The 25,216-nt window shown below is 39.1% G+C and overlaps 1 protein-coding gene across 2 annotated transcripts in view; it reads left to right on the plus strand.

The window, feature by feature from the left end:
* URGCP (upregulator of cell proliferation) overlaps positions 1-25,216 on the plus strand; it is a 62,209-nt gene that overhangs the window by 1,594 nt on the left and 35,399 nt on the right. The window lies entirely within an intron of this gene.

The raw sequence follows: 25,216 nt of genomic DNA on the forward strand, positions 1-25,216 counted from the left end.
ATCCTTAGCTTTTCCTCCCCAATCTCCAGCCCAGCTGACTATTTAGGGTTTCCATCCGTGCACCATCTATGTGCCTTTACTCTTGGCTGTCTTCAGTCTGGAAAGCTCCCTCTTTTTTCCCCCTGAAACAGAGCAATCACTAACCTTCTAAAGCCAGCTCAAGCATCACCCCATGAATTGCCCAAGTCAGGCACTTACCCTTGGTGTCACATCTTTGTAACAAATTCCTGTTAGTCTATGGGTCATCCATCTCCCCACAATGTTTACATGGCCCTCCCTCCCCATAAAACAAGGTGATCCTAGACTTTTGTAAATGTTTATATATTTGTGTAAGAATACAAACCTCAGTGATAATGATGGTTATCTTTAGATGGTAGGTTTACTAGTGATGTTAATTTCCAAAATTTCTGCAGAGAATTTCCATCATTTTTATAATCTAGAAAAAGAATGAAATAGTATAGGATTGGAGGGGTGGAAAAAAGATAATAAAAATAAAAAGAAATATGATAGAAAATGAAAAATTCAATTTTTACTCCCTCTTGGTAGTATTGTGCAGTTTTCTGAACTTTTTACTGTTTATACATGTTTAATTTTTTAACTTTGAAATAGTTTAGATATACAGAAATGTTACAAAAATAATGGATGAGAGATTTTTAAATTGATAAATTTGACTTACAAATATTTAAAACTTTGGGCACAGTGGCTCATGCCTTTAATACTAGCACTTTGGGAGGTTGAGGCAGGAGGATCACTTGAGCCCAGGAGTTTGAGCCTGCAGTGAGCTATGATTGTGGCACTGTACTCTAGCCTGGGTGACAAAGTGAGACACTGTTTAAAAAAAAAAAATTTTGTGCCTCAAACATCGCCATCAAGAAAGAAAAAGATAACCCACAGAATGGGAGAAAATATTTGCAAATCATATATTTAATAAGTGTCTAGGATCCAGAATATATAAAAAACTCTTAAAACTCTAGTAAAGAGACAACCTAATTGAAAACTGGGCAAAAGATTTGAATAGATGTTTCTTTAAAGAACATATACAACCAGGCGGGAAATAAACACATTTTAAAAAAGCAATAATTAGTCATTAGGGAAATACAAATCAAAGCCAAAGTGAAATACCACTTTACACCATCTAGAATGGTTGTAATCAAAAGGACAGACAGCAAGTATTGACCAGGATGTGGAGAAGCTGGAACCATAACACATGCTGGTGGGAATGTAAAATGGTGCAGTCACTTTTGGAAAACAGTTTGGCAGTTCCTCAGAAAGTCAAACTAGAGTTACCATATGACCTATCAATTGCATTCTTAGATATATACCCAAGAGAAATGAAAATATGTCCATACAGAAACTTGGACACAAGTGTCTACAGCAGCATTGTTCATACTAGCCAAAAGGTCAAAACAACCCACATGTTCAATGAATAAACAAAATGTGATATATCCACACACTGGCCACTTTTTTGGAATGAAGTACTGATACATGCTACACATGGATGTATTAGATTTTGGGGGTTGCTGTAACAAAGTACCACAAATTAGGTAGCTTAAACAATAGAAATTTATTGTCACAGTTCTGGAGGCTAGAAGTCTGAAATCAAGCTATCAGCAGGGTTGGTTCCTTCTGAGGGCTATGAGAGAGAATCTTTTCTTTTCTTTTTTTTTTTTTTATTTCAGCATATTATGGGGGTACAAAAGTTTAGGATATGGATATTGCCCTTGCCCCCTGCCCCCGAATCAGAGCTTTAAGCATGTCCATCCCCTAGATGGTACACATCGCACTCATTATGTTTGTATGCACCCATCCCCTCTCCCTCCCTCTCCCCCCACATCTGCTCCTCACCTGATTAATGTTACTCCTAAATGTGCTCTTAGATGATCATCAGTGAAACCAATTTGATGGTGAGTACATGTGGTGCTTATTTTTCCATTCTTGGGCTACTTCACTTAGCAGACTGGGTCCTAGCTCTTTATAGCCTCAGGCATTCTTTGACTTGTAGGTAGTGTTCTCTATTGTCTTCCCTCTATGCACATCTGTCTCTGTGTCCAAATACCCCCACCACACACACCCTCTTTTTTAAAGAGACTGGATTTTGCTCTGTTGCTCAGGCTGGAGTGCAGTGGTGCCATCATAGCTGGCTGCAATTTTGAATGTCTGTACTCAGGCAATCTTTCCACCTCAGCCTCCTAAGTAGCTGAGACTCCAGGCATGGACCACCATATCTGGCTAATTTTTTATTTTGTAGAGAAGGGTTGTTGCTATGTTGCCAGGCTAGTCTCGAACTCCTGGCCTCAAGCATTCCTCCCACTTTGGCCTTCCAAAGTGCTGGGATTACAGGCCAAATTTCCCCTTTTTATAAGGACACAATCGTATTGAAATAGGGCCCACCCTAATGACCTCACATTAACTTGATCACCTTTTAAAACCTGATTTCTAAATAAGGTCACATTTATAGGTACTGAAGGTTAGTATTTCAACATCTTTTTGGGGAACACAATTCAACACATAACAGGGATGAACCTTGAAAACATTGTGCTAAGTCTGAACTGTTTTTACTCAGAACATTTCTGACACCAAATATGTAGGGGTTTTCTCCCTCGTACCAACCAATTCTTTAACTCTCCAGATACCAACTGCTGTCTTACAATTCTGTTTATTTCTGACTGTAACTACCTGGAGTTAGGACAGGCAGACCCCATGGGTTAAACACTCAGTTTCACAAGACTGCCCCCACTTCAGATGATAGTCGCAAGCGTCCAGTTGCCACCTCTACTTCTGACCAACTGGCTATAAATTGAGGGTTCCTACAACCCCCTCCTCATGGTCAATAATTTGCTAGAACAGCTTTAAAAAACTCAGGGAAACACTTTACTAGATTTACTCATTTATTATAAAGGATACAAATGAACAGCTAAATGAAGAGGTACACAGGGCTATGTCCAGCAGGGTCCTGGAATGGGAGTTTCTGTCCCTTGCAATTGGGGTACACCACCCTCCTGGGATGTGGATGTATTCAACCCAGAAGTTCTCTGAACCCCATTGACATGGTTGGTTAAACCATTGGCTATTGGTTATTTATTTATTTGGACAGAGTCTCACTCTGTCACCCCAGCTAGAGTACAGTGGCATCATCATAGTTCACTGGAACCTCCAGCTCCTGGGCTCAAACAACCCTCCTGCCTCAGCCTCTCTAGTAGCTGGGACTCCAGGCATGCACCACCATGCCCAGCTAATTTTTTCTATGTTTAGTAGAGATGGGGGTCTCACTCTTGCTCAGACTGGTCTTGAACTCCTGAGCTGAAGTGATCCTCGCACCTCCGCCTCCCAGCATGCTAAGATTACAGGCACCAGCCATCGCACCCACCCCGGCCATTGGTCATTGAACTCTAGTAGCCCACCAAGAGTCACCTCATTAGCATACCTCAGATATGGTTGAAAGGGGCTTGTTATGATTATTAAAATACGTTTCCTATCAAGTCTATCACTCAGGAAATTCCAAGAATCCTAAATTGTGAGGGACCAGGGACAAAGACCAAATATGTATTTCTTATATGACATTAAGTGAAAGAAGGCAGTTACCAAAGGCTGAATATCATATTATTCCAATTACATGAACTGTCCAGAATAAGAAATTCTACAGAAATAGAAAGTAAATTAATGGTCACCTGGGGCTGGGACTGAGGGAGGGAGAGAATGGGGAATGATTGCTGATGGACAAATTATATGCCTCTAAAGCTATTTAAAATATATTTTTAACATTAGTAATAATAGTATACAGAGTTCTTGCATACCCTTCACTCAGCTTCCCCTAATGTTAGCATCTTCTATAACACAATGATCTAATGCAGAAAATTAACATCTATACAATACTATTAACTAATTTACAGACTTTATTCAAATTTCTTTTTATTAATATTATTTTTTGAGGCAGGATCTCACTTTGTCTCCCAAGCTGGAGTGCAGTGGCATGATCATAGTATTAGGTTTGTTCCGAGTGGGAACCCGAAAGTATGTATAGGATGTAATATTTAGATAGCGATCATAAAGCCTGTGAAACAAAAGCCATGAGTCTGGGGAGTCCAAGATTCTAAATCTAACTTTGACCACAGATAGCTGCAGGACCCCAGACAGCTGCAGCAACACTGGCATTCCTATCCCCCCTGATAAGGACTGAGCTACCCTCCTCCCCTATCTCTGCAGCTGTTACTCACTGCCCCGGAAAAACCCTCTATAAAACCCAAGGCTTTGCCCTCCCTGGGTGTGGACGCTCTTTGGCTTCCACCCATCTGCAGCCAGATGCTCAAAGTAAACACATTTTGGTACACCTCAGGCTTCGTGTGTCTCCCTCTCAGCTCCAGACCTAATGCGTAGCTCACTACAGCCCTAAACTCCTAGGCTCAGGTGATTCTTCTGCCTCAGCTTCCCAAGTAGCTGGGACTATAGGCGAATGTCACCATGTCTGGCTAATTTTTAAAAATATTTAGTAGAGATGAGGTTTCACTATGTTGCCCAGGCTAGTCTCAGAACTCCTGGCCTCAAGCAATCCTCCTGCCCTGGCCTCCCAAAGTGGTGGGATTACAGACATGAGTGAGTCACCATGCTTGGCCTCAAATTTTGCTAATTGACTGATACTGGACTTCTGGTTCTGGTCCCCATCAATAGAAATTGACATGAGACCAGAAAGATTTAGGCAGGCAAAACTTTATTTGGGGCTTTTGCTCAAACAAAAGGGAGGCAGTACTAGTTAAAAAGCAGCCAGACTGACTCTCCAAACAAAGGGCTGGAGGACTTTTAAAGGGTAGTAAGAGATAAAGTTTAACACCAGCATTGAAATCATAGCCTGTAGAGGTGGGGTTTTGTTGTCAGCTGCACATCCAGTGATCATGCTTCTTGACACATCACATGTCTCATTAGTGTGTTAAATCTCCATCCTTGGGTGTGATTTTTAGCATTAAAATGAAGGAAAAGGTCTACCAGTGGTAAACTCTGGGCTTCATCTTTGGAGCAACCAGTTTGTACTGGCTGTGACTGGGGCCAGTGAGTCCCTGCTGCAATGGTTGCCATGTCCTGTTAAAGCAGAAGTACCTTCTATTGAAGGTGGGTGTTAATCATTTTGAAGGTTTTTGTTCAGTATTGTAAGCAGACTTAAGCTTTGGCTCAAGGCTCAAGCAGGTGGCCAAAGTTCACCTCCTATACTATCTCATAACTGATGTCCTTTTTCTAGTCCAGGATCTAGGTTAGCATCCCACATTGCATTTATCTTGTCACCTTAGCCTCCTACAATCTTGAATGAATTTATCTTGTCACCTTAGCCTCCTACGATCTTGAAAGAATGTTGTCTTTGTCTTTCATGACCTTGACACTTTAGAAGAGTACTAGAAAATTATTTTGTAGAATGTCTCTCCATTTGGGTTTTCTGATTAATGAGATTAAGCTTATGCATTTTGGGCAAAAATACTACAGCAGTGATGTGCCCTTCTCTGTCCATCATGTTAGAATACATGATGTTGTTAAGCCTTATTACTCATTAAGCCTAATAACTTTGTTAAAGTGATTTTCTACTGTAAACTTAAAATTTTTTCTTTTTATTTTTTTATTTCAGCATATTACGGGGGTACAAATGTTTAGGTCACATATATTGCCCTGCCTGAGTCAGAGCTACAAGTGTGTCCATCCCCTAGACGGTGCATACTGCACCCATTAGGTGTGAATATACCCATCCTCTCCTCCTCCCTCTCACCTGGCCTACACCTGATGAATGTTACTACTATATGTTCACATAAGAGTTGATCAATTAATACCAATTTGATGGTGAGTACATGTGGTGCTTGCTTTTCCATTCTTGTGATACTTCACATAGTAGAATGGGCTCCAGTTCTATCCAGGATAACACAAGAGGTGCTAGATCACCATTGTTTTCTGTGGCTGAGTAGTACTGAGTATTACTGAGTAAACATATACCACATTTTATTAACCCACTCATGTATTAATGGGCACTTGGGTTGTTTCCACGTCTTTGCAATTGTGAATTATGCTGCTATAAACATTCAAGTGCAAATGTCTTTTTTATAGAATGTCTTTTTTCCCTTTGGGTAGATGCCCAGTAATGGTATTACTGGACCAAATGGTAGGTCTACTTTTAGCTCTTTGAGGTATCTACAGATTACTTTCCATACAAGTTGTACTAGTTTGCCATCCCACCACCAATGTATGAGTGTTCCTGTCTCTCCACATCTACGCCAACATTTGTTGTTTTGGGACTTTTTGATAAAAGCCATTCTCACTGAAGTTAAGTGATATTTCATTGTGGTTTTGATTTGCATTTCTCTGATGATTAGAGATGAGCATTTTTTCCTATGTTTGTTGGCCATTAGTCTGTCTTGTTTTGAAAAGTTTCTGTTCATGTCCTTTGCCCACTTATTAATGGGGTTGTTTGATTTTTTTCTTGCTTATTTTCCTGAGTTCTATGTAGATTCTAATTATCAGCCCTTTATTGATTGTATAGCATGCGAATATTTGCTCCCATTCTCTAGGTTGTCTGTTTGCTCTCATGATAGTTTCCTTGGTTTTGTAGAAGCTTTTTAATTTGATCAGGTCCCATTTATTTTTGTTGTTGTTGTGATTACCTTTTGGGTCTTCTTCATAAATTCTTTCCCAAGACCAATGACTGTAAGAGTTTTTCCAACATTTTCTTCTGGAATTTTTATAGTTTCATGCCTTAGGTTTAAGTCTGTTATCCACCATGAGCTGATTTTTGTGAGAGGTGAAAGGTGTGGATCCTGTTTCAGTCTTCTGCATGTAGCTATCCAATTTTCCCAGCACCATGTATTGAATAAGGATTCTTTTCCCCAGCATGTGTTTTTGTCTGCTTTGTCAAAGATCAGATGGCTATATGAGGATGGTTTTATATCTGGGTTCTCAGTTCTGTTCTTGTGCCAGTACCGTGCTTTTTTAATATTACTATAGCCTTGTAGTATAGCTTGAAGTCTGGTAAATTGATGCTTCCCAATTTGTTCTTTTTGCTTAAGATTGCTTTTGCTATATGGGGTCTTCTCTGATTCCCTACAAAGCACAGAATTATTTTTTATAGATCTACGACAAATGATGTTGTATTTTAATAGGGATTGCATTGAATCTGTAGATCACTTTGGGTAGTACAGACATTTTAACAATGTTGATTGTGCCGACCCATGAGGATGGTACGGTTTTCCACCCGTTTACATCCTCTGCTATTTCCTTCCTCAGTGTTTCATAGTTCTCCCTGTAGAAGTCTTTCACCTCTTTAGTTAAATATATTCCTAGGTATTTTATTTTCTTTGTTGCTATTGTGAAGGGTATTGAGCCTTTGATTTGGTTTGCAGTTTGACTCAGTTGTTGGCATATATGAATGCTACTGATTTGTGTACATTGATTCTGTAACTTCACTTTGCTGAATTTGTTTATCAATTCCAGTAGTCTCATGGCAGAATCTTTGGGGTTTTCTAGGTACAAGATCATATTGTCAGCAAAGAGTGATAGTTTGACCTCTTCTGCTCCCATTTGGATGCCAAAAATTGATCCTTTTTAATTAATAAGTAACTTAAGAGAAACTTTGAGACAATTCAAATATCCTATTTTTTATACTTTCATGTACTAATTTTAGCTTCCATTCTTTCCTACAGCAGTTTTTACTGTGGTGTTTTCCAAATAGTAATTTTCTATTTCTATTTTTCTTTCTGCATTTACTAAGTGGAATTGTACTATAAGGAAGAGCTATCCTTTTTCTTCTATTTACTTATTTATTTTTTTGTTTATATTTATATTTTAGTATCATTATTTATTCCATTGGTCAGATTGTCCTAGATTTGGCTATTGAGAGCTTGTTGCAGGCAGCCTCTAAAATGGCTCCATATTGTCCCCCTATCGTATTCAGACCCTTGTGTGATCTCCTCTCCTTGAGTGTGGGCTGGATTTAGTGACAATTTTCTTTTTCTTTTTTTCTTTCTTTTTTTTTTTAAGCCAGAATTTAGAAATAACTTAACACTTCTAATAAATATTAATAGAAAAGAGGATGGGATGTCACTTCTGAGATTAGGGTAAGAAAAGACCAGCTTCCATCCTGAGCAGGCTCTTTTGTTCTCTAACTTTCTTGCCCCTTGGCTCACTTCCTGTTCTGGAAGCCAGCTGCCATATTGTGAGCTGCCCTGTGGAGAGGCCCATGTGGCAAGGAACTGAGGGAGGCCTCCTAACAACGGCTGGTGAGAAACTAAGGCCCTCAGTCCAATAACCCACAAGACATTGAAACCGGCCAAAAACGATGTGAATGGATTATTCCCCAGTCAGGCCTTGAGGTGATCCCGGCTGACAGCTTGACTGCAACCTCATGAGAAAACTTGAGTTAAAGGAACCTGTAGTCATTTACTAGGGCTACCATAAAAATATATACTGGAAGCCAGGTGCAGTGGTACATACCTGTAATCCCAGCTACTTGCGAGGCTCAGGTAGGAGGATTGCTTGAGCTTAAGGCTGTAGTGACCTATGATCATGCTACTGCACTCTGACCTAGGTGACAGAGCAAAGACCCTATCTCTTAAGACAAAAAACAAAACCACATACTGGGTAGCTTAAACAGCAGAAACTTATTTTCTCACAGTTCTAGAGGCTAGAAGTCCAAGATTTATGTGTCAGTAGGTTTGGCTTATTTTGAGGCCTCTCTTCTTGGCTTGCAGATGTAACCCAGCTTTTATTATTGCTAGCCCCTTCCCCTCTGGCTAAAGTGATTTCCAGGAGACTTAAAGGGCAAGTGCCCTTCCCCCCCCTTCACCTTTCTCTTTTTCCCCTTTTGGGAGATAAATATTAAAGACGAGTATATCAACCAGGCGTGGTGGCTCACACCTGTAATCCTAGCACTCCAGGAGGCTGAGGCCGGAGGATCACTTGAGCTCAGGAGTTCGAGACCAGCCTGGGCAAGAGCAAGACCCCATCTCTACTAAAAAATAGAAAAAATTAGCCAGGCATGGTGGTGTATGCCTGTAGTCTCAGCTGCTTAGGAGGCTGAGGCAGGAGGATCACTTGAGCCCAGGAGTTTGAGGTTGCTGTGAGGTAAGCTGATGCCACAACACTGTAGCCTGGGCAACAGAGCAAGACTCAGTCTTTACCAACGAAAAGAAAAAGGCAGCATGTATGGGGAAAGTTAGTAAGTGACCACAGGGAAATGCAGACTCAGAGAAGACTTTGACAACCTTCAATTTATATCTCAGGCTGATCCTTGGCACAGAGGTAGTCTACAAAAATCAAAAACAATAACAAAAACCAGTGTGGTAAAGGAGAAGAATCTGAGTTTCAGAGTTGCAGAATTATTAGATTCACATGCCCGTTTTTCAACAAAAAATAACAAGGCATACAAAGAAAAAGGAAAATATGGCCCATTCAAGGGGAAAAAATTATCAACAAACTTTCCCTGAAAAAGAGCTGATGGAAGATGTACTCCACAAAGACTTTAAAAAAATTGTCTTCAAGATGTTCAAAGAACTAAAAGAAGATGTGGAGAAAGTCAAGAAAGTGATGTATAAACAAATGGCAATATCAGTAAAGAGATAGAAAACCTAAAGAGAAACCAAAAAGTAATTCTGGAGCTGAAAAGTATAACTAAGTAAAAAATTTGCTAGAGGAATCCTAAGGCAGATTTGAACAGGAAACAAGAATCAGTGAACTTGAAGATAGGATAATGGAAATTATTAAGTCTGAGGAACAGAAAGAAAAAAGATTGAAGAAAAGTGAACAGAGCCCAGTGGATCTGTTGGACATCATCAACATATTCACTGTGGGAGTCCCAGAAGGAAAGAAGAAAGAGAATGGATCAGAGAGATTGTCTGAAGAAATAATGGCTGAAAACTCCCAAAATCAGATGAAGGAGATAAACATACACATCCAAGTAGCACAATGAACTTCAAATGAGATGAACTCAAAAGAGACTCACACCAAGACACATAATTAAACTTTCAAAAGCTGAAGACAAAATCTTGAGATTATAAACAATGTGATTCATCACATTCAAGGCTACTGAATAAGATTATCAGCAGATTTCTCACCAGAAACTTTTAAGGCTAGAAGGGTAGTAGGCTGATACATTCAAAGTGCTTAAAGAAAAACACTGTCAACCCATGAACCTTTATCTGGTAAATTGTCATTCAAAAGTGAGGGAGAAATTAAGATATTTACAGATAAAAGCTGAGGGACTTTGCTACCACTAGACTGGCCCTGCAAGAAATGCTAAAGGGAGTCCTATATATTGGTAAAAAATATTAAAGAATAAATACATGAGAGGAAAGATACCCTATGTTCACAGATCTGAAGACTTAATATTGTTAAGATGTCAATATGACACAAAGTGATCTACAGATACAATGAGATCCCTATCAAAATCCCAATGATAGTTTTTGATGAAATACAAAAACCCATCCTAAAATTCATATGGCATCTCAAGAGGTCCTGAATATCCAAAACAATTTTGAAAAAGAACAAAGCTGGAGGACTCACACCCTGATTTCAAAACTTACTACTAAGGCCGGGCGCGGTGGCTCACGCCTGTAATCCTAGCACTCTGGGAGGCCGAGGCGGGTGGATCGCTCGAGGTCAGGAGTTCGAGACCAGCCTGAGCAAGAGCGAGACCCCGTCTCTACTAAAAATAGAAAGACATTATATGAACAACTAAAAAATCTATATAGAAAAAATTAGCCGGGCATAGTGGCGCATGCCTGTAGTCCCAGCTACTCGGGAGGCTGAGGCAGTAGGATCGCTTAAGCCGAGGAGTCTGAGGTTACTGTGAGCTAAGCTGACGCCACGGCACTCACCCTAGCCTGGGCAACAAAGTGAGACTCTGTCTCAACAAAAAAAAACCAAAAAACTTACTACTAAACTACAGTAGTCAAGACAGTGTGGTACTAGCATAAAGACCAACATATAGGCCAACAGAATAAAATAGAAAACCAAGAAATAAACCTTCACATATATGGTCAAATGATTTTCAGCAGGGGTGCCAAACCATTCCCAGTCTTTTTACAAGTGGTGCTGGGAAAACTGTATATCCACATGCAAAATAATGAAGTTAAACCCTTACATAACACCTTATACAACATGCATGGAACTGCAGGTGAGCAGAAAATTTAAAAATAAGTTAAAAAATATATAAGACAACACCTTATATACAATTGACTCATAAATTAGGTTGGGCAGCTATAACAAAATACCATGGACTCAATGACTTAAATAATAGAAATTTATTTTCTCTCAGTTCTGGAGGCTGGGAAGTCCAAGATCAAGGTGCCAGAAGGGTTGGTGTCTGGTGAGGGCTCTCTTCCTGGCTTGCAGACACTCACTTTCTCACTGTGTATTCACATGGCCTTTCCTCAGTGCATGTATGGAGAGAGCATGTGTGCATGTGCAAGAGAGTGAGCAAGCATGAGTACACATGTACTCGGGTCTCTCTTCTTATAAGAATGCCAGTTCTATTCAGATTTGTACCTTACCCTTATATCTCATTTAATCTCAGTTACTTCCTACTGGCCCTGTCTCCAAATACAATCACATTGAGGGTTAAAGCTTCAATAAGTGAATTTGGGAGGGACAATAGTTCAGTCCATAGCAACACAAAATGGATTTATGGTATAAATTTAAGACCTAAAACTCTTAGAAGAAAACACAACAAAAGCTTTACAACATTGGATTTAACAATGATTTCTTGGATATGATACCAAAGACACAAGCAACAAAAGAAAAAATAGACAAACTAGACCTCGTGATAATTAAAAAGCTTTGTACATCAAAAGACACCATCACCAATAAGGCAATCCACAGAATGGGTGAAAATATTTGTAAATCATGCATCTGATAATTGATTAATACCCATTATATAGAGAGAACTGCCAAACCTCAACAACAAAAACATAACCCAATTTAAAAATGGGCAAAGGACTTGAATTGATATTTCTCTAAAGAAGATAAACATATTACCAATAAGAACATGAAGAATGCTCAACATCACTAATCATTAGAGAAATGAAAGTAAAAACTACAGTGAGATACTACTTCACATCCATTAGGATGGCTGCAATAAAGAATAGAACAGTAAATAAGTGTTGGCAAGTTTTGTAGAAATTGGAACCCTTGTACACTGTTGATGTGAATGTAAAATGGTAAAGAATTGAAAGCAAAGAGGTATTTGCACATCCATGGTCATAACAGCATTATTCATAGTAGCTAAACATAGAAGCAATCCAAGTGTTCATTGTGGATGAACGGATAAGCAAAATGTATATGTACATATAACAATATTATTTAGCCTTAAAAAGGAAGGAAATTTTGACATATGATACAACATGGATGAACTTTGAGGACATTAAGCTAAGTGAAACAAGCCAGTCACAATAGACAAATACTGTACAAATACTGTATGATTCCACTTGTATGAGATTCTTTTTTTTTTTTTTTTTCTTTTTCCCTGAAACAGAGTCTCGCTCTGTCACCTGGGCTAGAGTGCTGTGGTGTCAGCCTAGCTCACAGCAACCTCAAGCTCCTGGGCTCAAGCAATCCTCCTGAGTAGCTGAAACTACAGACATGCACCACCATGCCTGGCTAATTTTTTCTATTTTTACTAGAGACAGGGTCTCACTGTTGCTCAGGCTGGTCTCAAACTCCTGAGCTCAAGCAATTACCCCACCTCGGCCTCCCAGAGTGCCAGGATTACAGGCATGAGCCACCACGCTCAGCCATGAGATTCGTCGTACAGTAGTCAAAATCAGAGAGACAGGCCAGGCATGATGTCAGGCCTGTAATCCTAGCACTTTGGGAGGCGCAGGTGGAAGTATTGCTTCAAGCCAGGAGTTTGAGACCAGCCTGGAAAACATAGAATCTCTACAAAATAAGAGAAAAGACAGGCATGGTGACACACACTTCTAGTCCCAGCTACTTGGGAGGCTGAGGGAGGAAGATTGCTTGAGCCTGGGAGTTTGAGGCTGCAGTGAGCTATGATCATGCCACTGTACTCCAGTCTGGGTGACAAAGCGAGACCTTGTCTCTTAACAACAACAACAAAAAAATCATAGAGACAGAAAGCAGAATGGTGTTGCCAGGAGCTGGGAGGAGAAGGAATGTGGAATTATTGTTTAGTGGGTACAGAGTTTCACCTTTGCAAGATGGAGAGAGTACTAGAGATGGATTGTGGTAATGGTTGAACAACAATATGAGTGTAATTAATACCACTGAACTGTACACTTTAAATTGGTAAATCATGTGTATTTTACCACAATAGAAAAAAAGTGACAAAGTAATTTAGTCCATAAACATCTTCTCCTCTGATAACATTTGCTAATCATAGCCAATTTAAAGTTTCATTTGCACAACACAGGATATAGCTGCTTTAAAAAAAAAAAAAAGAAAAGAGTTTCATTTGACAGCCTTGTAATTGGGTCAAAAATCAAAATCCAGAACTTGTACAAAATCCAAGACTTGTACCAGAGTCTAAATACATCTGGATCCTGTGGCCTTAGGGTAAGTAGGAACCTGAAGTAACTTTTAATTTTCAGCCCAGTTTTGTATTGCTCAATTGTCTGGGGAACCTCAAGCCTTGAATTTGGTTGCGATAATCCTAGATTGCTGATATTGCAGGTGCTTCGCAGAAAAAAACGAAGATCCTCTCTGAAGGAAGGTATCTTCATCCAAGGCCTCAAATTATTCCTCCAAATAATTTTTCAAGTATAATAACCAGCATTATTGTAAGAACCAGGAAAAACAAAAGACATTGGAAACAGACACACAAAGACTTTAAGTGCTCGAACTATCAGAAACAAATTGTCAAGAGCAGAGGTCTAAGAGGAAGTAGAAGTATCTCTATTGCTTAAGGGTTGTCCTGTTTGAAGAAAAATTATTTTTCAATTTTAAAAATTATAAGATCCATTGTTCTTCACTGTTTCTTCTCTTTCTTTCTAAAAATACACAGCACTTCTAAAAATTGATAAGGAAAAGACCCAGTGGGAAAAGCAGGTGAAGGATATACATTACAATTCATAAAAGAGCAAATCTAATAGCTAAAAATAGTGTGAAACAATTCTCATCCTCATTGGTAATCATGGAAAAATAAAACAACAATGGCATTTTCCTTTTCACCAAAAGATCAGGGTCTTCACATGCTTCTAGTGGAAGTACGGATTGCTGCAATCTTTGGAAAGAGGAGTTTGGCAAGAGATATAAACATTAAAAATACACATATTTGAAATTTTACTTTAGGGAATACATTTTATGGAAATAAAGCTCTAAAGTGTGAGTGCATGTACACACACACACACACACACACACACAATTTTCCACCGAACCGTCTGTAGGGCAATAAGTATATTCACAAATAATTAAAAGACAACTGAAAACTAGCTGAATAGCAATTGATAAGAGAATGTTTTACTAAACGGTAGTACCATTTTACTATGGATTATTTATTATTACTATTAAAAAGATGAGTTACATGTGATTGAATTTTAAAAAATAACTATATAACAGAAAATTGACCTGTTTTAAATATACAATTCAATGATTTTTAGTAAATTTACATAGTTATGTGGACCTCACTACAGTACAATTTTAGAATACTTCAGTCACCCCCAAAAGATCCCTTATGCCCATTTGCAGTTAATCCATATACTCTGACCCCCAGACCTGGGCATTTGCTTTCTTTCTCTTTAGATTTGCCTTTTCTGGACATCTTATATAAATAGAATCATATAAAATATGATCCTCTGGATCATATGACCATGCCTGGCTAATTATTTTTATTTTTGTAGAGATGGGGTCTTACTGTGTTGCCCAGGCTGGTCTTGAATTCCTGGCCTCAAGTGATACTCCCACCTCAGCCTCCCAAAGTTCTGGGATTACAGGTGTGAGCCAGCAAGTCCAGCCAAATTTGTCTTATTTATAAATTACCTACTCTCAGGTATTCTGTTATAGTAGGACAAAACAGACTAAGATACTATGTAAAAGAAGTCAGACATAGAGGATCATATTAGAGATGGGGTCTTGCTATGTTGCCCAGGATGGTCTCCAACCCCTGGCCTCAGGTAATCTTCCCACCTCAGCCTCCTGAGTAGCTGGGATTTTAAGAAAATAACTATTTTAAGTCACTGGGGGCAAACAAAGGCAGGTAGAAGCTGGAGGCAAGTCTACCCTTAAAATCAACTGTGCAGGGCGAGGTTTGCACATTGCTGGCCCTTTACCTGTTGGGTTCCCACATTTGCAGGTAAGATTAAAGCTCAGGTGTCAGTACACAGATGTTCAGAGTGCCAGCATTTGGAAAGTTAGAGGGTAATCTGGGAGAGGTCCCTGCCAAAGGAGTGAGCCTCCAAACTACATATAAACCCTACCCAGATCCTCAGTGGACTACTGAGACCCAGGGCCTGGACTCTGACAGTACTGAACTGGGTGAATGGAGGACAGCCTGAGGTGACATCCAGCCTTCCTATGAGCTCCAGATACCATTGGCTCCTTGCCTTTCAGCCCATAGGGCTTCCTTTAGCATTTCTTACAGTGTAGGTATGCTAGTTAAGATTTCTCTTTTTGGCTGGATGCAGTGGCTCACACCTGTAATCCTAGCACTCTGTGATGCCAAAGCGGGAGGATTGCTTGACACCTAATAAACTGTTGGGTGTGGTTACCTAGAGGAGACCAGCCTGAGCAAGAGTGAGACCCCATCTCTCCTGGGCATGGTGGCACATGCCTGTAGTCCCAGCTACTCGGGAGGCTGAGGCAGGAGGATCGCTTGAGCCCAGGAGTTTGAGGTTACATTGAGCTATGATGATGCCACTGCATTCTACCCAGGGTGACAAAGTGAGACTCTGTCTCAAAAATAATTTTTTTTCTGTTTTTGTTTTTATTAAAACAGTTCCATTTACCTAGAATTCTAGAATATGCAAACTGTTAATAATCTATAATGACAGAAAACAGATTAGTGGTTAATGAGGATTAGGGAGAGGGAGAAGGGAGGGATTGCAAGGGACATGAGGAAACTTTGCCAGTAGGTATGTTCATTATTTGAACTTTGGTGATAGTTTTATGTGTTTATGTCCAAACTTATCAAATTGTACACTTTAAACGTACAGTTTATTTTATGTCGGTTACCTCAATAAAGATACGTTTTTTAAAAGACACAGAGAGGTTGAAGACAAATGGGTGGAAAAGATATACTGTGCAAAAAGTAAATAAAATAAAGCTGGAGTGGCCATGCTAATATCAGATAAAATAAACTTCAGTATTGTCAGACTTAAAGAGGGGCACTTTATACTGGAGAAAGTGTTAATTCATCAGGAAGATGTTAACAATGAGAAATGTCTCTCCTAATAATTGAGCTTCAAAATATATAAGGCAAAAAGCTGACAGTAATGACAGGAGAAACTGGTATATCCACAATCAGAGTTGAAGATTTTAACTCCCCTCTTTGAGTAACTGATAGTACAGCTAGGCAAAAAAAAGTCAGCAAAGATACATAAGATTTGTACGCCAGAATCAGCCATTTTGACTTAATTGGCATTTATAGAACACTTCACCTGGTGATTACAAAAAACACATCTTTTCAAGTGTGCAGGGAACATTCAGGAAGATCAGTGATATGCTGGGCCATTCAAACAAAATCCAAAAGACTGAGTCCTTACTATGTTTTCTCTATGGCATTAAATAAGAAATCAACAAACAATATCTTAAAAAGTCCCAAATATTTGGAAGTTAAACAACACATCTAAATAGCCCACAAGAAAAACTAGAAATAATTTTGAACTGACTATAAAAATACAACATTTCAAAATTGTGGAGTGCACCTTTTAAAGCATTGGTTAGGTAGGAATTTATGATATTATATGCCTGTGTTAAAGAGGAATGATTATGTATGTTTCGAACACAAATGATAAATATTTGAGGTGATGCTCATTACTCTGATTTGATCATTACACATTGTATACATGTACCAAAATATCACACTGTGCCCCTCAAATGTATACAATTGTTATGTCAATTACAAGTAATAAAAGCAAAAAAGGAAGAAAAGCCAGTAATCAATGGTCAAAAATAATTCCATAAAAATGATTAAAAACCAACTTCCTATTTCAAAAAGCTAGAAAAAGGCAAATTAAAATCAAAATAAGCAAAAGAAGACAAAGACTACATCAAACTTAAAAACTTATGTGCATCAAGGGACAAATCAACAGATAGAATGGGAGAAAATATTTGCAAATCATATATCTGATTGATAAGGGCTTACTATCCAGAATATATAAGGAACTTCAACAACTTAACAACAAAAATTGCAAAATCAAGTAACCTGATTTAAAAATGGGCAAAGGACTTGAATAGACATTCCTCCGAGAAGATATACAAATGGCCAACAAGCATATGAAAAGGTGCTGAACATTGCTAATTATTAGAGAAATGTAATCAAAACCACAATGAGCTGTCACCTCATACCCATTAGGATGGTTACAATTTTTTAAAAACCCAGAAATAACAAGTGTTGGTGAGAATATGGAGAAATTGGCACTCTTGTGCATGATTAGGATTATAAAATGGTGCAACTGCTATGCAAAATAATTTAAATTAAAAATAGAAGTACCCTGAGTCCCTCCCTCCCTCCATATCCACTTGAGAAAAAAATAATAGAACTACCCTGTGATGTAGCAGTCCCACTTCTGGATACAACAGTATATCCAAAATCATTGAAAGAATCTTGAAGAGATGTTTACACACCTATGTTCATAGCAGCATTATTCACAATGCCCAAGAGATGGAAGCAACCCAAATGCCCACTGACAGATGAATGGATAAACAAAATGGGGTATATATGTGCAGTGGAATATTATTCAGCCTTGAAAAGGAAGAAAATCCTGCCACATGCTACAATATGGATGAGCCTTGAGGGCTTTATGCTGAATGAAACAATCCAGTCACAAAAAGACATGTACTGTATGATTCCACTTATATGAGGTATCTAGAGTAGTCAAATTCATAGAGAAAAAAAGTTAAATGGTGGTTACCAGGGGCTGGGGACAGAGGGAAATGGGGAGTTGTTTAATGGTTATCGAGTTTCAGTTTTGCAAAAGAAGAAAGTTCTGGAGATCTATTGCACAACGCTGTGAATATACTTAATGCTGTAATCCTAGCACTCTGGAAGGCTGAGGTGGAAGGATCGTTTGGGGTCAGGAGTTCAAGACCAGCCTGAGCAAGAGTGAAAAAAAAATAGAAAGAAATTATCTGGACAACTAAAAATATACATAGAAAAAATTAGCCGGGCGTGGTGGCACATGCCTGTAATCCTGGCTACTCGGGAGGCTGAGGCAGAAGGATTGCTTGAGCCCAGGAGTTTGAGGTTGCTGTGAGCTAGGCTGATGCCACGGCACTCTAGCCCGGGCAACAGGGCCAGACTCTGTCTCAAAAAAAAAAAAAAAGTTTGGAAGAATTCACCAGTGAAGTCATCTGGTTCTAAACTTTTCTTGTAGGGAAGTTTTTGATTATTGATTGAATCTCTTTACTCGTTACAAGTCTATTCAGATTTTCTATTTTTTTCAAAGCCAGGCCAGTAAAATATTATTAAAAAAAAAAAACAGATTTTCTATTTTTTCTTAGTAAGTGTAGATAATTTTTGTTTTTCTAGGAATTTTTCCATTTCATCTAGGTTATCTAATTTGTTGGTGTACAAATATTCATAGTACTCTCTTATGATCATTTTTCTTTCTGTAAGGTCGGTAGTAATGTCCCCAATTTTATTTCTGATTTTAGTTGTGTATTCTTTCTTTTCTTCTTTGTCACTTTAGATAAGGGTTTCTAAATTTTGTTGATCTTTTTAAAGAAATAACTTTTGGTTTCATTAATTTTGTTTTTATTTGTTGTACTGTGTTCAAATACACATAACATAAAATTTATCATTCTAACCATCCTAACCCAAGTGTACAATTCAGTGGTACAGGTTGAGTATTCCTAATCCAAACATTTGAAATCTGAAATGCTCAAAAATCTGAAACTGTCTGAGCCCTGACAAGATGCTCAAAGGAAATGCTGATTGGAGCATTTTGGATTTCAGATTTTTGGATTAAAGATGCTGAACCAGTAAGTATAATGCAAATATAAGACTATAACAAGTTCCAAAATCTGAAAAATTCCAAAATCCAAAACACTTCTGGTCCCAAGCAATTCAGATAAGGGATACTCAACTTGTTTTAAGGAAATTTACAATGTTATACAGCCATCATTACTGTCCATTTCCAGAACTTTTTCATCATCCCAAACAGAAACTCTGTCCCCATTAAATAATAACTCTCCAGTCCTTCATTCTCCCACTCTCTGGTAACCTCTGTTCTGCTTGGTGTCTCTATGAATTTGCCTATTCTAGGTATCTCATATAAGTGGAATCATTCAATATTTGTCCTTTTAAGTCTGGCTGATGTCACTTAACATAATGTATTCAAGATTCATCCATTGTACTAGTCTGCCCGGGCTGCCATAACAAAATACAACAGACTGGGTGAATTAAAAAACAGAAATTTGGGCTGGGCACGGTGGCTCACGCTTGTAATCTGGGAGACTGAGGTGGGAGAATTGCTTGAGATCAGGAGTTTGAGACCAGCCTGAGCAAGAGCAAGACCCACCTCTACTAAAAATAGAAAAATTAGCCCCAAGTCGTGCCACATGCGTATAGTCCCAGCTACATGGGAGGCTGAGGCAGGAGGATTTGAGCCCAGGAGTTTGAGGTTGCAGTGAGCTATGATGACATCACTGTACCCTACCCAGGGTGACAGAGCAAGACTTTGTCTCAACAAAAACAAAAGCAAGCAACCCCCCCCCCCCCCCCCGAAATTTGTTTCTCACAGTTCTGAAGGCTGGGAAGTCCAAGATGAAGGTGCTGGCAAGGTTGGTTTTTGGTGATGCCTTTCTTCCTAGCTTGTAGGTGGCCCCATCTCACTGTGTCCTCACATGACCTCTTCTCTGTGCTTACATGGGGAGGGAGAGAGAGAGAGAGAGAGAGAGAGAGAGCCCGCTCTCTCTGATGTGTCCTCTTCTTATAAGGACACCAGTCCTATCAGATTAGAACCCTACACTTATGATCTTATTAATATTTAATCCTAATTACCTCCCTAAAGGCCCTGTCTCCAAGTGTAGTCATATTGGGGGGTAGGGCTTCAATATACGAAGTTTGGGGTACACAAACTGTAATCACCATGTGGTACAATCAATCTCTTGAACTTACTCATCCATCCTATCTAACTGAAATTTTGTATCCTTTGACCAACATTCCTCTATCCTACCCAACTCCTGGTAACCACCACCTACTCTCTACTTCTGAGTTCAGCTTTTTTAGATTTCTCATAAAAGTGAGGTCATATGGTATTTGTGTTTATGTGCCTGGCTTATTTCACTTAACATAATGTCCTCCAAGTTCATCCATGTTGTTGCAAATGACAGGACTTCCTTCTTTTTAAGGCTGAGTAGTATTCCATTGTGTATATATACCACATTTTCTTTATCCATTCATCCACTGATGGATATGTAAGTTGATCCCATATCTTGGCTATTGTGAATAATGCTACAGTGAACATGGGAGGCAGACATCTTTTTGACATACTGGTTTCATTTCCTTTGGATATATACCCAGAAGGGGGATTGCTGACTCATATGGTAATTCTATTTTTAATTTTTTGAGGAAATTTCCTGCTGTCTTCCATAATAGCTATCCTAATTTACATTCCCACCAACAGCGAGCAAGTGTTCCTTTTTCTCCACATCCTTGCCAACATTTATTGTTCATCTTTTTGATAACAGCCATTATAACAAGTGTGAGGTAATATCTTACTGTGGTTTTAATTTGCATTTCTCTGATTATTTGTGGTGCTGAGCATTTTTTCACATACCTGTTGGCCATTTGTATGTCTTCTTTTGAGAAATATCTATTCTGGGGTCCTTTGCACATTTTTAATAAGGTCTTTGTTGCTTAATTATTTTTATTTCTATAATTGGTAGTAACGTCCCCATTTTCATTTCTTATTTTAGTAATTTGAGTCTTCTCTCCTTTTTTTTTTCTTTTTTGGAGACAGAGTCTTGCTCTGTTGCCTGGGCTAGAGTGCCATGGCATCAGCCTAGCTCACAGCAACCTCAAACTCCTGGGCTCAAGCGATCCTCCTGCCTCAGCCTCCCAAGTAACTGGGACTACAGGCATGTGCCACCATGCCTGGTTAATTTTTTCTATATATTTTTAGTTGTCTAGCTAATTTCTTTCTTTTTTTTTTTTTTTTTTTAGTAGAGACAGGGTCTTGCTCTTGCTCAGGCTGGTCTCGAACTCCTGAGCTCAAATGATCCGCCCGCCTCAGCCTCCCAGAGTGCTAGGATTACAGGCGTGAGCCACCACGCCCGGCCAATGATTTTTTAAAAATTGTAAAATTTATAGTGTTTTGGAAACCTGGAATGTCATTCAGTGTTGGTGATTTTGCTGGAAGGGCAATCTGTGTATATGTGTGTGTGTGTAATAAGTGTGAATGTGTATCTGTATATATTAATATATGTACAGATATGTATAAATATGTATGTGTATATGTATGTATACTACACATATGTATATGTGTATGTTTTTCTATGTATGTATATACAGATTATATATGTATCAGAAAAGCCTTAAGGCCGGGCGTGGTGGCTCACGCCTGTAATCCTAGCAGTCTGGGAGGCCGAGGCGGGCGGATCGTTTGAACTCAGGAGTTTGAGACCAGCCTGAGCAAGAGCAAGACCCTGTCTCTACTAAAAAAAAAAATAGAAAGAAATTAGCTGAAATAATTTATCTTTTTAAAAAAAGAAAAAAGAAAAGCCTTAAAATATTGATAAACTACTGATCTAGAAATTCAACTCTTTGAAATTTGGCTTAAGGAAATAATCATGGATGTTTATGGGGCATTTTAGCTATAGTATTTATTGCCCACATTCCTTATAATAATGAAATTATAGAGGCCAAGGCTCTTGGTCCCCTGAAGGTTCACTAAAAAATCCATTCATAAGAGGCTGATTAATGGGAGAAAAGGCATACAAACTTATTTAACATACATACATAGGGAGAATCACAGAGTGATTACCCCTCCCAGAGAGTTTTGAAGCTTCTGTACTGCCTGGCAAAACAGGTTATGAAGGAGAAGAAGAGGAATTCTGTTGAGGTACAATAAAGGATGACTATGAAGAGTGAATGAAGGCCGGGTGCGGTGGCTCACGCCTGTAATCCTAGCACTCTGGGAGGCCGAGGCGGGTGGATCGCTCGAGGTCAGGAGTTCGAGACCAGCCTGAGCAAGAGTGAGACCCCCGTCTCTACTAAGAAATAGAAAGAAATTATATGGACAACTAAAATATATATATACAAAAAATTAGCTGAGCATGGTGGCACATGCCTGTAGTCCCAGCCTCTCGGGAGGCTGAGGCAGTAGGATCGCTTAAGCCCAGGAGTTTGAGGTTGCTGTGAGCTAGGCTGATGCCACGGCACTCACTCTAGCCCGGGCAACAAAGTGAGACTCTGTCTCAAAAAAAAAAAAAAAGAGTGAATGGATAGGGGAACAGAGATTAACTTGTAAATAGTTCTCTCAGACAGTGAAAGGGTCTGTCCGGGTGTGGTTACATTCTTGGTCTTACAGGAAGGGGAAGGAAAAACAATTGTTCTCCTTGGTGGGTCTGGATCTTAGGCAGATAAAGGAACTTAAACTTCTTTGGGAGAGGTGGTTGAGGAGGAATGTCAGAGAGACCTTAAGGCTTTTTCAATTCAGTATGTCAAACTGCCATACTTTGGGGTATCAGTTTCTGAGCTCCAACATTCCCCTGTCTGCAACATTCCTAGAAGTGTTACACTCTAAAAGCTGAGTGGGTGGCTGTGGAGCCAAAAATTGAGCTGATAGCTCAGTGGCAAAGTATCCCATCAAACCAGTCTCACATTTCTGGGACTATGCATGTCCCATTAAATAGCTGTGTCTCATTTCAGGAGATGGCACTGAAAAGCAAAGGTTAATGTTTAAAACATTCCGGGCAAGGTGGCTCTTGCCTGTAATCCTAGCACTCTGGGAGGCCGAGGTGGGAGGATTGCTTGAGCTCAGAGTTTGAGACTCCATCTCTACTAAAAATAGAAAAAATTAGCTGGGCATGGTGGTGCATGCCATTAGCTGGGCATGGTGGTGCATGCCTGTAGTCCTAGCTACTCGGGAGGCTGAGGCAGAAGCATTGCTTGAGCCCAGGAGTTTGAGGTTGCTGTGAGCTAGGCTGATGCCATGGCATTCTAGCCCGGGCAACAGAGTGAGACTCTGTCTCCAAAAAAAAAAAAAAACAAAAAAACCACAAATGTTTAGAACAACCTATAAACCAGTTTCCTTAGCGTCTGGAGGGCAATCAGACTTGAAGCATCAGTTAAAGTGGAAGTTGGAAGTAGGCAGTGGTGATCTGACAGATTTTTCTCACCTGTAATTTGTATGTCATAAGGTATGCTTGCAGGACCTCAGGAAAAAGACAGTAGTAGCAATTTCATTGAGTCTAAGTCAGAACAATGGAAGAAAAATTTGGAAACATTAGTTTGGAGACTTGTAGCCAGGAAAGAATTCAGAATTCAATCCAAATCATATGCAAATAATAAAAACTCAAAAACAGTGAACAAGGCTAGAATCTAGAATCTAATACATGTACTATAGTTTTCTTCTGAAACAATTATTTTCTCTCTAGTTTCCCATTTCTACCAAGGATAAATCATAGTAGGACCAATTCATTTGCAAAATGAATTTTAGTCTTATTATACTTGGCCTGATTATTTGCATAAAGTGCAGTAAGGATAGTGATTGGCCATATAAGCTGTTTTTAAATTGGCTTTACTGGAACTTTTTAAATTGGGAATCTGGTATTAGATTTTCAAAAGCCTTCAGGCTAGCCAAACGAAGGATTTATGTCTTCTCTTCCTGTGGATACCTGTATGAATTGGGTGAATTCCTTTTTTCTTGAGGTCTCAAAATAACTTGGGATTTCTGGGCCTATCAAAAAGTGACAGTCTTTACTTATTACAGGTCAAGAACCTTATAAAGGAACCGATAGACAAGGTACCAGGACAGTCTTTCCAAGGGGCTTTTTATCAGCTCTATAAAGTCAACCTCAATTCCACAAAGAAGTCTGGTCGTATCTGAAAATATGCTATTCCAGTCAAAGCCTTGATAAATAACCAAAGTTTGTGTTCTGCTACAAAAGAAAACAGATTCTTTTTTTTTTTTGAGGCAGAGTCGCTCTGTCACCCTGGCTAGAGTACCGTGGCGTCAGCCTGGCTCACAGCAACCTCAAACTCCTGGGCTCAAGCGATCCTCCTGCCTCAGTCTCCCGAGGAGCTGGGACTACAGGCATGTGCCACCACGCCCGGCTAATTTTTTTTATATATATTTTTAGTTGTCCAGATAATTTCTTTCTATTTTTTAGTAGAGATGGGGTCTTGATGTTGCTCAGGCTGCTCTTGAACTCCTGAGCTCGAACGATCCTCCCGCCTTGGCCTCCCAGAGTGCTGGGATTACAGACCCAGATTCTTATTGAATTTATACAGAGTAACTATTTTGCCATAAATTAAGAATACTCATAAATAGTTTCAAAATTCTGGAGAAATCAGGTAGAGAGAAAGATAAATGCTTCAATTTTTTTTTTTTTTTTACAAAAGTATACTTTACCCAATTTATTGTAAGCTATAAAAATACTGGCAGCAAATATTTATGTCCAACAATAGGGCTTGGTTAAATATGTGCTGGTCCACCATACAGTGGAATGCTAAAATTCAAGTTAAAGAAGGAGATTTGATTTCAGTGAACTTATTTATTTAAAAAAACCAACAAAGCTTATTTTTAAAAAAATGATCTAACCTCCCTCATTCTGGTGGCAATCATTACTGCCTTGAATCAGGCCATTTAGCATTGGCCACTCCCCAAACTCTTCCTCATCCTGGTCTTTCTGGATTTGTACCTATTTGGGGGTCTCACAAGTCCCCATGGCTTTACTTAATCAGCTCCCATTTACAGGGCATTCATTATCTGCTGAATTCAGGGGTGGTAATTGTGGAGTTCCACTTTACTGAAGAGGATAAGGAGACTCAGAAGCATTGCATGGATTCTCCTGACCAGGAAAGAGACCATGGATCTGGCAACTTATTAATTGCTTTACAAATATTAAGTCATTTAAT

Source organism: Eulemur rufifrons, chromosome 29 (genome assembly GCF_041146395.1).
Source record: "Eulemur rufifrons isolate Redbay chromosome 29, OSU_ERuf_1, whole genome shotgun sequence".
NCBI lineage: Eukaryota > Metazoa > Chordata > Mammalia > Primates > Lemuridae > Eulemur > Eulemur rufifrons.